The sequence below is a fragment of the Acomys russatus genome, chromosome 13, assembly GCF_903995435.1.
Source record: "Acomys russatus chromosome 13, mAcoRus1.1, whole genome shotgun sequence".
NCBI lineage: Eukaryota > Metazoa > Chordata > Mammalia > Rodentia > Muridae > Acomys > Acomys russatus.
In genome coordinates, this window is record NC_067149.1 from 69131320 (window position 1) to 69145121 (window position 13802).

Sequence of the window (13802 nt, forward strand, 5' to 3'; positions counted from 1 at the left end):
GGCCTGCCTTGCTAACGGCCCCCAGCGCCGTGGTGAGGATGGATTGAAACAACAGAATGACTGCGCCTTACTAATCAAAAGCACCTCACGTGTGCAGTCAGTATTGTTATCATTACTACGGTGTTATGTGAAGTTAACACAGGTTAGCTTCCTTTTCTGTGTGTGCACACGTGGGTGTGCGGACGTGTGTGTGTGTGTGTGTGTGTGTGTGTGTGTGTGTTCTGTTTGCCACCCTCTTTGTTTTTAATTTTTTTAAATCAATCTGTTTAATGTGTGTGCATGTTTTCTCTGGCATGCTTGTGGAGTCAAAGGACAACATGTAGGAATCAGTTCTCCCTGAGATATGGGTTCTGGGGGGTCACACTCAGGCTGGGTAGCAAGTGCATTTGCCCACTGAGCCCTTTTGACGGCCCCATTTGATTTTTATGATACAGAGTTTCTGACTGGTCTGGATTCGGCAGGCTAGGCTGGCCCGCCAGCAGGACCCAGAGATGTGCCTGTCTCTGTACCAACAGAGGCCTCACCCGTCACCTCCTTACAGCTTTCACATTTGTTTCTGTCTCACCTTTCTCTGCCTGTTTGTTTTCAGACAAGGCCTCATACTGTAGCCCTGGCTGGCCTGGAACTACAGGTAGCCTGAGCTGGCCTTAAAGTGAAGGTAATCCCCCTGCCACAGCTTTTCCAGTGCTGGGATGTAGATGTGAACTGTTTCTTCCTCCTCTTTTCATCCTCGTTGCTAAGGTACCAAACCCTTCCCTCTTCCCCTTCCGTGACTCTCTGCTCTCCAGAAGGCCAGAAGGAAGGACAGGGCTCAGCACACAGCTGCTGGTGGTGCACGGCTGCTCAGTGTGGGGGTGGGGACTGGAGAGGTGGCTGGGCTTAGGTAAGAGCCCTTGCTGCTCTTGCTAAGGATCCAAGTTCAGTTTACAATTTTTCATACAAACTTTTTGTTTTGTTTTTTATTTTGATTTCTTCTGAGGCAGAGTCTCTCTGCATAGCTGTGACTGTCCTGGTACTCACTCCATACATTTTGTTGTTCTTCTTGTTGTTACTTTAAAGTTCAATTTAGAAATGTTTCTCTGGGGCTGGAGACATGGCTCAGAGGCTAAGGGCACTGACTGCTCTTCCAAAGGTCCTGAGTTCAATTCCCAGCAACCACATGGTAGCTCACAACCATCTATAATGAGATCTGATGCCCTCTCCTGGACTGCAGGTGTAGAAATATTTCTCTAAGCCAGGCGTAGTGGCGCACACCTGTAATCCCAGCACTCTGAGAGGCAGAGGCGAGTGGATCTCTGTGAGTTCGAGGCCAGCCTGGTCTACAAAGAGAGTCCAGGACATCCAAGGCTACACAGACAAACCTTGTCTCGAAAACAAAACAAACAAACATTAGAAATATTTCTCTAAATGCTGAAGAATCTGTATGATACCCACTTTGATCTAATAAATTCAGTTCTAGGAAGGTGGCCTGAGTAGCAAGGGCTCAGTGCACTGTTCTGAGCAAGGATGTTCATTGCTTATTAAACTAGAGGAGATAGAAATGACACGTCATCAGCAGTGGGGAACAGCAAAACAAACATCAGGTCTACGGATGGAAACTGATAGGCCAGCACCATCTTAGTGGTTAAGTTCTTAAATCTGGATGTCTCTGGAGCCCAGCTCTGGTTATTGAGCCCTGAAGTACTAGTGATTTTATATTCTTCTTTCTAGTTTTTGCACCATGCATATTACATAATCAGAAATAACTTGTAAACATCAAGCGTTCTGCCCACAACATGGCTGCTGTGTGTTTCTCTACGGCGTCTGCACTCAAGGGTGATTTATAGACTTAGACATGAGCTACATCCTTGGGGACAGTCGCACACAGATCCTCCCTCAGGTGCTTGAACAGAGAGTCCCAAGCACTTGCTGTGGGGTCTCTTAGAACGGACAGCCATCTTGGCAGCAGTGGGAAACAGGCTGCATTCTCTGTGGGACAATCAGCCATACGTCAGGAGATTGTTGGTCCTGTTGACAGTCTCTTGCCATTGTCCCTGCAGTGCTGAAGGAATGGCTGTCACACCCGCAGCCCTCAGCCATGAGATGTCCTTACAGACAAGGATGGCCGGAGGGGAGGGAACAACAGCTGACTGAGAAGAACAGAGATTTTCTCCAAAATGTCACTGTTGCTGAAGGTGTGAAGTAAGTGAGAGCGGGCTTTCAGGAGTCACATCTGGGTCTGCCTAGAGACTTCCGGGGCCAGCAGGAGACAGATAATGAGACAGTTCCAGGTCAGGCAGAGGGTGGACGTTTTCTTCTCCAATTCCTTTCATTTCAAGCCAAACGTTCACTGACGTAGACTAATGGAGCACTTGTGAGCCGGATGAATGAGGCATCACCAGGCAGTGTCGGCAAGACTCAGGCTTCCACTTGGGAAATTGCTCGCACCACACTGATTACGTCACGGCTCCCTTATCTGTAGCTGCTAAGGATAAAGCACTTACCTGTATCCCCAGTGCCGGGAGGCAGAGCCTGGAGGAACCCAAGGGCTTGCCTAGTCAGCGGCGCTCAAAAAGGGCCAGAAAGGAAGGCATTTATGTTGACCTCTGACCTCTGCGCACACAGGCACACACCATGGATACCCTGCACACACAACAGAAATATAAAGTTATCATACTTACCCCCACATAAAGTCATAGAGATGAAGTCCTCATGTGGCAATAGGAAATGGACTCCAAGTAGGCTGTTAGAAAGGAAATTCAAAATTCAGAATAATATGTATTAATACACTCATATTTGTATAGACCCGCAGAAACCTGCATGTTTGTCATGCCCTCTGTGGAAGAAAGAATAAATAAAGAGTAGAAAATAAAGAACGTTGTAGGTGGCCTAAACAGTTAGAGATTCTGTGGTTTGAACGTGGCTTGAAGTAAACGTCCCACAGCCTCGTGTGTTTGAACACTTGGTCCCAGCTGATGGTCCCGCTGGCCTCTCTGCTTCCGGGTTGCTGACTGAGTGTGAGCAGGCAGCCTTAAGCTCTCCCCATGCCTCCTCCGCCGCCTCCTCACTGCTCCTTCTCAGGAACTGTTCGCAGCAATGAGAAAGGCAGCCCGCACGCTTGCTGCAATTAAAAACAAAACAACAGTAAAAGCAAGCCATGCGAGACAGGGCTTATCTTGGCTCCAGTTCAAGACACAGCCCATCTTGCCGGGAGAAACCAAGGCATTGGAAGACTGACCCAGCTGCTCACGCTGCGTTCTTACGCAAGAGTGCATCTCCACACTCCTGTCCAACTCCTTTTCTCTGTCTGTACAGTCCAGACTCCCAGCCAGGGATGGGCACCCCCCACAGTGGGCGTGTCTTCCAAGACAGTGGTCCTTAGCACACCACACCCGAGACCCTCTCCCAGGCGCTTTTCATGGTCACGGCACTGCCATCACAGTCCTAGCTCGCTCTGCCTACCCACCCTTTGGAATTTGTGTTTTGGGGTCACCACCCTTGGCTATTTGCTTACTGTTTACCTTTCGGACACTTTTTACACACAAATACAAATAGCAGCAATTTGGAATTTGGGGCCTCACTGTTAAATAAGTTATAGATTCAGCAAACAAATATTTATGCAGCCCTCCTATTTATCTTCTGCAAAATGTACTGTCTATGGCATTACTCACACAGGACAAAGTCAGTATGAGGGCAGCAGATGTTCCTGGGGCTGGGGGTGTCCCATAGGTCTCGTCAGAATCCCGTTAGACAGAGGACCACCCTGAGCTCCTACTGTACAGTAATTACCTGTTTGCTTTGCGTTGTTTGCCACTTACTAAGGGAAATTACCAAAATGGACCACATCTCGGACAGACTGGATGAAAAAGACAAATTTCCTGAAAGCCTACAGATTGATCTTCTTTACAAAATGGACACTAAAAAATGGGTAAGCTAAGCGGGGCCTGTTGGTATATGCTTATAATCCCAGCCTTGGGAAGTGAAAATAGGAGGATGAGGAGTTTGAGGTCAGCCTTGGATACAGTGGTACAATAGAACCAAAACAAAAGCAAAAACAAAAACAAAAAACAGGGTGGTGGTGGCACAGCACTCAGGAGGCAGAGGCAGGTGGATCACTGTTAGTTCAAGGCCAGCCTGGTCTTCAAAGTGAGTCCAGGATAGTCAAGGCTACACAGAGAAACCCTGTTTGGGGGAAAAAAAAGAGTCAGGGAAACATAAATGTCACAGCAGATAAAGAAATGACCTCACTGTACATCTCAAAGCAGGAAGAAAATCCTCAAGGGCTTTTTCTTCACAGGTGTAACCTTGAGACAAAGGCGCCAGTTTCCCGGACACTGCTGTCCACACTCAGGGGTCGTCCTGGCTTTCTCATGCCTCCTATGTGTTATGTGTTGTTTTTGTTGTGGGATTTATTGCAGTTGGCGTTGGTCCCTTAGAGCAGGTATTATGTGTGAATGGTCCCCTGACTGCAGAGTGTCTTCCAATAGCATCCATTCTGTCAGCTCAGACTCCATCCCCAGGGGACCCCTCCCCTTCCTGCTTCACTGCCTCTGGGCCAGCACTGGCTCAGGCTGCCTCGCTGCAGTTTCTGTCTCCGGCTCCCCTCACCTTTCCCACAGCTGCATCTTCTCCTCCGTCTCACTTTGCCCAGTCTCACTGGACGTAGAAGCTGTCCAGATACTTTATAACGACCTGATTTCAGCACTTTTAACTCAAGGACAAAGTCTACAAGGACTTGTCCAGATAAGGCGGCCCACACAGTGCTGGGAGGTGGGCACACCAGCCTGGCGCCAGTAGTTAACCCACTGTGTGACATGAACACTGGCAAGCCACCAGGCAGAGGCTAAGAACATTCCCAACCTGCGTCCCCTCAGTCGTGAGGACTCACACTCTCTCTGAAGAGTGCTTAATATGAGCCCGTGGCCTCGGCTGGGGTAGGTCTTTGGTGAGGAACTCATGGGTTCTGACCACCCCAAACTTTTCTCTTTCTGATTTAAAATTTGTCTTCTTGAAGCAGAGGAGTTTTGTTTAAAACTTCCTCAAAGGCCAGAAGAACTATTTTACAGTAGAGTTTCCGAGAGAGATGGATGGGGCGGGGGGAAGATGGCGGGAGGGAGGTGTTCTAAGATATTATCATTTTTGTCATTTTTGCATGTATAGAATTGAAATGGCATAGAATAAATTTGATATTTTTCTTTTTTTAGATTTACTTATTTACTTATTTATTATTATGTTTATAATGCTCTGCCTGCATGTACACCTGCAGGCCATAAGGTATTACAGATGACTGTGAACCACCATGTGGTTGCTTGGAATTGAACTCAGGGCCTTTAGAAGAACAGTCAGTGCTCTTAACCACTGAGCCATCTCTCCATCCTCTAATATTTTTCTGAAACAAAACAAAAAAGAAAGAGAAAGAGAAAGGAAAGAAGGAATTTTATGGACTAAGTAATAAAGTATGCTATTTCTCTCAAACCCTTTGCCATGAAAATAAATAACAAAGGCCAGGCCTGGTGGTGCACAACTTTAATCCCAGCTCCCGGGAGGCCCAGGCAAACGGATCGCTGTGAGTTCAAGGCCAGCCTGGTCTACAAAGGCGAGTCCAGGACAGTATCAAAATAAATAAATAAATAAATAAACAAACAAATAAATAACAAGAGGACACAGAAGCAATGATCAGCCAGGTTCTTACAGCTGCACTGTTAAAATAGTTAGCACTCACAGCATTAGTTTTATCTTTGTGTATAAATAGATGCACTTCACTATGCCATTTAAAAGTAGGCCAAACAGTCACAGTTTGTTCCTGCTGCCTTCAGAAAACATCTCTAAAAATAAAGATTTTCTTCTACATACCCAAAATACTGTCACCACAGCAAGAGAAATTAGCAGTTTTGCACATAAAGGCTCTAATGTTCTCACTCTCTCAAAATTCCTGTTTTCTCAATTATGCCTCACATGGTTTTTCAGCCTATATCATCTTAAAAGCTTTATGTTTATATTTTATGTGTTTATCTGTTTTTTCTAGATATGTATCTGTGTACCATGTGCATTCCTGGTGCCCTCAGAGGCCAGAAGAGGGCACCAGATTATCTGGGGCTGAAGTCACAGATGACTGTGAGCTGGGAACTGAACTTGCGTCTTAGGGCTGTACTTTTTTTCTTTTTAATATCATTGGGATACGATCTATACCATGCACTTACTTGTTGTAACTTGGCAGACTCTTCTTAATATGAAACACTTCTACCTTGCCCTTTTTTTTTTTTTTCTTTTGTTTTATTTGACCTTGTTTTGTTGTGGCCTTGTTATGTAGTCCAGGCTAGCGTATAAATCAATAGCTGTCCCAGGCTGCCCCAGGACTCTCTGTGTAAGCTTGGAAGTCTCCTACCCCAGCCTCCTGAAGGCCGAGGTTACAGATGGATACCCTTGAGTTTTTTTGTTTGTTTTTGTTGTTGTTGTTGTTGTGGTTTGGTTTTTTTGAGACAAGGTCTCTCTGTGTTAGCCTTGGCTGTCCTGAACTGGCTCTGTAGACCAGGCTGGCCTCAAACTCACAATGATCTGCTTGCCTCTGCCTCCTGAATGCTGGGATTAAAGGCGTACACCATTACGCCCGGCTGGTGTTGAGTTTTTGAGGAGACCAGAACAGCCATATCATTTGAGTCAAGTTTTGGAGTTCACAGTCAGGTGTGGGGGGCATGGAGGGCGCTAACATTGGAAAGCCTGTCCCAGCCTGCTACAAGGGGGACTGAGGGTTCGTCTCCCTATCCCATGCATACATTAGAAGGCAGGGCCTCAGACAGGCTGTGCTGCGAGGGGCTGGAGGAACCAGGACCTCTTACAAACACTCGTTTGTTCTACTTCCTTCCTTCCCCATCTCTTCCAGGATAGGTGGGAGCAGGAGACTGAGCACAGCCAGGACCCACCAGCCGAACAGGAAGAGCAGGAAGCAGCTATTGTTGGCGAGGGCCCTCAAGGATCCTCAGAGAAGAGCACCCCTGCACTGTAAGCTTTGACAGGACCCAGTGGAGAGCACTGAGTGATGTGGGGGAGGCAAGGAGGCTTAGGAAGGCATTCGGAGAAAGTCTGGGAGACTTATAACTCCATCCGGCATTCACGTGCATGGGAGTGGGGGGTGGGGATCGGCCTTCCCTAGCCTGTCCTTGGCTACAGATGTTGGCAGAGCCAGCAGGTCCTCTGTGGGTTTGGAGCTTAGAATTGTTTTGTTTTGAGACAGAGTTTTTCTGTGCAGCCTTGGCTGTCCTGGACTAGCATTGTAGACCAGACTGGCCTCGAACTTACAGCAATCTGCCTACTTCTGCCTCCCAAGCCCTAGGATTAAAGGTATGTACCACCACCGCCTGGCTTGGAGCTTAGAATTGATATGTATGTCAACACTCTCAGATAACTTCTTGGTTTTTTTTTTTTAAACGTATTTATTATTATGTATATAGTGCTCTGCCTGGATGTACACCTGCGGGTCAGAAGAGGGCATCAGATTACGTTATAGATAGTTCTGAGCAACCATGTGGAGCTGGGAATTGAACTGAGGACCTCTGGAAGAGCGGTCAGTGCTCTTAACCACTGAGCCATCTCTCCAGCCCCGAGCTAACTTCTTATATATGAAAATTATTCTAATAATCATTAAAAGCCTGCCATTAAGCCCTTGTGTGCCAACCCCTGTTGTACACCTCTCCTCCCCTGCTGTTATCCTCAACCACTATCTAACATTCACTATATAAAAGGAGATTTCAAACATACCTATTTTTAGGGCTGGCGCTCAGTGGTAGTGTACTTACTTAGCATGTGTGAGGCCCTAGTTTCAATCTCTAGCACTGAGAAAAATGCATGAAGCGTCTTTAAAAAGCATGTGCGTGAACGGTTGGCTGCCGTCCTATGTGTATGTGTATGTGCACTGCGTTTGAGCCCCCAGGATGTCAGAAGAGGCGGTTGGATCGTGTCAAGCTAGAGTTCTCTATGGTTGTGAAACACCAGGTGGGTGCTGGGAATCAAACCCAGGGTCTATGCAAAAGCAACAAGTGCTTGAAGCCAATGAGCCAATTCTCCAGGCTGGGCATGCACCTCTGTGGTAGAGCGTTGGTGCTGTGTGAGGCCCTAGGTTGGATTCTCAGTTAACACACAAACGTATTGTGCAAAATTGTTTGCTTTATTTGGGCTTTAAAATACTGTTTACACAGATAAATAATGACCACTTGGTTCATTTTAGTAATAGGAAATGCATAAATAGATCAACTTGTCAGTCAAAGAAGATTGTTCAGAGCCATTTGAGGTGTTTTCCACTTACCACTGTCCAGTGTTCTGTTTCCGCAGGACTGCCCCGGAGAGCTCGGTCCTCAAGCTGAGCTCCTGGAATGCAAAGATGGCTCTACAGATGAAAGAGCTCGGCGCTGACCACATTGACTGGTTGGAGAAAATCAACACCAGTATACAAAAAATCAACAGTACAGAAAGCACAGTACAGAGGTAAAGCCTGGATACTGGGGTTGGCAGGAAGACTGTAGGGCATCCTGCAGCTTTAAAGATCCAGATGCTGTGGGACAGCAAACAGTAAAGGTTCTCAGGGGTTAGAAGGCAGCATCCAGCCTTATGCCAGAGCTCTGTGTCTCTCTTCCCTCAAGCATTTTCTCATACACTGGCTATGCAAGCACTCTCTCTGTTTATTTTTATCACTTTTACGTGTGTGTGTGTGTGTGTGTGTGTGTGTGTCTACAGATACCCAGGGAGCAGAAGCATCAGACCCCCTGGAGCTTGAGCTGCAGGCAGTTGTGAGCCGCTATGTGGGGGTGCCGAGAACACAAATCCTTCTGCAAGAGCAGTGGGGGCCTCTAACTGCCCAGCCAGCTCTCCTGTGCGTGACTTTGAACTCCTAATCCTCCTGCCTCCACCTCCTGACTATGGAGTGCGCTGCCACAGCCAGTTTTATGCTGGGATGTGAGCCAAGGTCTTGATGGACGCTAAGCCAGCACTCCGCTGACTGAGCACATCCCCGTTACAGAGACTGAGCTGGAATCCCGAGGGCTCATTTGTTGGGTTTATTAATCAACCTTTTGAAGGGCTCGCCTTTCCTCCTGTATAAAAGTTCCTAACTGTAGCCTCTTCGCTGGCACCTTGTGGGATTCAGCTGGGAGGCTGGTGCACGTCAGTGACTAACAAACAGAGCTCTTCTTGGAAGTGAGTGTCTGAAGCCTTTGCACTTCCCTACTGTGCTCCAGCCTCTTCACTAGCACTGTCCTAATTGCTTCCTCTTTCTTCTTCTTCTTCTTTTTTTTTTTTTTTTTTTTTTTTTTTTTTTTGTTTTTTGAGACAGGGTCTCTCTATGTAGCCTTGGCTGTCCCGGACTCGCTTTGTAGACCAGGCTGGCCTCGAACTCACAGCGATCCTTCTGCCTCTGCTTCCCGAGTGCTGGGATTACAGACGTGAGCCACCACGCCCGGCTAGTTGCTTCCTCTTTGCCTATTGTAAAGCATCTGCTCATACACATGGTGGACTTTATATCCCCCAACACATTGAAGAGTCTAAATCCAATATGCTATATATATTCTTTTACAAGTAAAATATAATTATATTGCACAACAATTTTTTTGTTTGTTTGTTTTTTGGTTTTGTTTTTCGAGACAGGGTTTCTTTTGTAGCCCTGGCTGTCCTGAACTCTCCTTGTGGACCAGGCTGACCTCAAATTCAGAGATCTGCCTGCCTCTGCCTCCCGAGTGCTGGGATTAAAGGCATGCACCACCATGCCCAGCAACAATTATGTTCTTTAATGTAAGGTCCTGTGAGTTTCGAAAATGCACATAGTTTTGGAACCAACACATTGAGGACACAGAATACCTTGATCTGTCACAAAAAATCCATTATTTTCTTCTTTCCTTGTGTATGTGTCATAAGACTCTGTCTCATGTAGCCCAAGATAGCTTGGCACTCCTGATTCTCCTGGGGTTACAGGTGTGCACCACCATGGCCAACCTGTTAATGAGCTGAAGATTCATGATATAGTCTGGATAAAAGCCCAGACATGCAGCACTTGGCTCTTCAAACGTCACCGTCCAGGCCGGGGCTACAACTCAATGCTTGCTTCTCCTGCACAAGCAAATGCCTTGACTCAGGCCCCAATACTGGAAAGAAAATAGCCCTCTCCCTCGTTCTGGGCCTTTTCTTTCCACACCGTTAACGGGAGTAGAGGCTCTTAGTCCCGCAGAGCCTCACGCCTCTTTGCTGTGCCGTTCTGTGTAGAACGGCACTTCAGTTTTGAAGGATCAGAAATCCCTCCCATGTTGGACGGGGTTTTTTTCCCCCTCAATCCACAGGACTTAGTCCGTTTCTTCATCTGTTTGTAGGTTGTTATCTGAGGTTATATCCCTGGAAAACCAGTCTGAAAATTTGGAGGACCCTGATCAGGAGGCAGACATTGAGGTAAGCTGGCTACCAACTTCTGCCTCTACTTCCCAACAGGCCACAGGCAGAGAGAGGAACAGGCACCTCCCTCACAGGATGGTGCTGGCCAGGCAGAGCTGAGCACCTTCCTCCAGGGCATACCACCTCCCTCATCTGATGCTCAGAACCCTGGACTCCACTGTGCTTCCCACGCGCTGGGGGAGGCCCTTCTCATGGGCTCCTTCCTGTCTGGATGCCATCCTGAGGACACAAGCCTTGCGGAGAACTGTTTGTCCGGATCTCAGAATCCTGGCTCTGTTCGTTCAGAGAAAACATCCAGGGAACAGGAATTTGTTAACAGTGTCCTCAGCGATAAAGGCGCTTACTTGATGACGCTTTGATGTGCTTTCGGTCTTAGCTCCAAACCTATTTCTTTATCTCCTCATGTTCCTCAAGCTTCTCTTCAGAGAAAGCTTTACATCTTGTGCCATGTTTATTTTTAAGTTTTTATTGCATGTATGTGTTTATTGTATGCTTTTGTATGTGTGTGCATGTTTTGTGTGCATGCATGTATGAATGAATTGTGCACGTGTGTGCAGGCATGTATACATGCATCTGTGTGTGCCTCTGTGTATTCATGGGCATGCACATGCATGTGTGCATGTGTGTACGTGTGCATGTGTTATATTATGCACATGTGACAACTTGCCAGAGTTGGTTCTGTCCCTTCTACCACGTGGAGCCCAGGGATGGAAGTCAGGTTGGTGGCAAATGCCTTTTCCTGCTGAGCCATCTCTCTGGTCTATTTTTAAGCTGTTTTTGTTTTGAGACAAGACTCTTCTCTTAAACCTGGGTTGGTCCAGAACTCACTCTGTAGCCTAGGCTAGCCTTGAGCTCTCAGCAGTCGGCTGCTTCAGTCTCCCCAGCACTGTGTTTAGAGGTGTGAACCACCATACTCAGAGAGATTTATATTTTGGGGAAGGACTTGAGAGAACAGGGAAGGAGAAAGAGTTTCACACATGTATGAAAACTGTGCTGGAGCTGTGCAATTTTGTGTACACACTAAAAGCTAACTATACCAAATGCTATATGTGAGCTTAAGGACCAGAAGCAGTTCAAATGCCCGTCAGTCCACAGATGAGGTGTGTCTTGTGTGTACGAGGGAACACCTGAAATAAAAAGAAACAATTTTTTTGTTTTGTTTTTTCGATACAAGGTTTCTCTGTGTAGCCTTGGCTGTCTTGGACTCACTTTGTAGACCAGGCTGGCCTCAAATTCACAGTGATCCGCCTGCCTCTGCCTCCCAAGTGCTGGGATTAAAGGCGTGCGCCACCACGCCTGGCAAGAAACAAATTTCTTATTCTCCCAACAGCATGAGTGATCTCAGACACGGTAAAGTATTTGAAAGATGCCAGCTCAGGTGTTCACAGACTTCACATTTCACTTATGTAACACTGAAAAAGACAAACCGGTGGGGACAGAAGATAGCCTGCAGTTGCTGGGGCTGAGAGGGGAAGGGAGGAGGCAGTTAAAAAGTTACAAAAGTCTGCAGTCCCAGCACCTGGGAGGTGGAGGTGGCGGGGGATGGGGGAGAGGGGTTGGGGGATGGAGGGAAGGGTGGGGAATATGGGGGAGGGGCTCAGGGGAGGGTTGGGGGAAGGGGTTGGGGGAGGGTTGAGGGGAGAGGTTGGGGGGATGGGGGGGGGGTGGGGGTATTGCCAGTGCAAGCTCATCACCCTGGTGGCACAGCCTCTTATTAAACCACATGACTCCCAGGCTAGTGATGAATTAATGTGGTTCAAAGTGAGGGTGAGTAGACACCCCTAAATATGACCACACGCTGCTGAAGGGTGCTGGCTGGTCAGGACGACAGGTGCTCCTGTTACTTGGAGTGCACCGACCCAAAGCTCAGAGACTACGTGTATAGGGTGTGGCCAGGCACACCTTTAAAAAAAAGTTTCATGTGGCTGGGTGGCGGTGGCACACGCTTTAATCCCAGCACTCGGGAGGCAGAGGCAGGTGGATCTCTGCGTTCAAGGCCAGCCTGGTCTACAGATCGAGTTCCAAGACAGCCAGGACTACACAGAGAAGCCCTGACTCAAACAAAAAAAAGGGTACATGTGTCTGCTTGTCTGCATGTGTGTCTCATGCATACAGCACTCACAGGGGTCTAGTGAGGGTGTCAGATCCCCTGGAACAGAATTTAGAGGCAGTTATGAGCTACTATGTAGGTGGTGGGAATCAAACCCGGATCCTCAGCAAGAGCAGCCAGTGTTTTAAGCGATGAGCTACCTCCCCAGCCCTGTTAATTGTGTCTTACTGACGTGGCTCAGTGCTGGTCTCATAAGTCAGCATAATATGGGGGAAAGAACTATGAAGCCTGAAGTTCGTTGACCGTGCGTGCGTTGACCGTCAATTCCAAAGACTCCTAACGTGTTGTCTGTCCTTATATCATAGGAGAAGATCATAGAAATTAGAAGCCAATTGAAAGAAATGAACATCAAACTGGCCCAGGTAATGAGACGCCTTCAAAACAAGGAGGAAAAGCAAGCCCCGAAAGTGTAGGAATTAAAACTCAGGGGAAGGGCGCTCCGAGGTCAAGGCCGGGGGCCGCCGTGTCACAATGCTCACTTTCAGAAGAAATATTCTGGGATCCCAGATGAAGTAGCTCAGAAGTTCAGCTTTGCTGAGATGTGCTCCAGGATGCAGGTCCAATCTGTAGCTATACACACACACACATACACATATACACACAAATACATATACACACATACACACACACTCATACACACACACACACATACACACACACATACACACACTTATACACACATACACATACACACACACTCATACACACACACACACATACACACACATACACATATACACACATGTATACACAAATACATATACACAAATGCACGCCCATACATACACACACACACCTCACAAAACGACTCACCCATAATTCCAGGTAAAAAGAGCCAGCAAGAGGACTCGGTGGGTAAAGGGGCTTGCTGTTAAACCTGGCAGCCTGAGTTTGGTCCCAGAATTCACATGATGGAAGGAGACAGCAGATTGCTCTGTATAGTTCTCTGGCCCCAGCGCAGGTTTCACGGCAGGAGTGCTGCCTGCTACAATACGGGGGAAGAAGTAAAAAACACAAAAATCCACACTTGCTCTTCCTTTGCCATTTATATTAGTGTCACACAAAATATCACATGATGTGTATGTACATATTTTTCTTCTAAAAAAAAAGTGACACATACTTATTTTGGCAATTAAAACAATATGAAAGTGACATAAAAATAAAAAGTAGTGGGGCTGGAGAGATGGCTCAGAGGTTAAGAGCACTGACTGTTCTTCCAGAGGTCCTGAGTTCAATTCTCAGCATCCACATGGTGGCTCACAGCCATCTATGACATGATCTGATG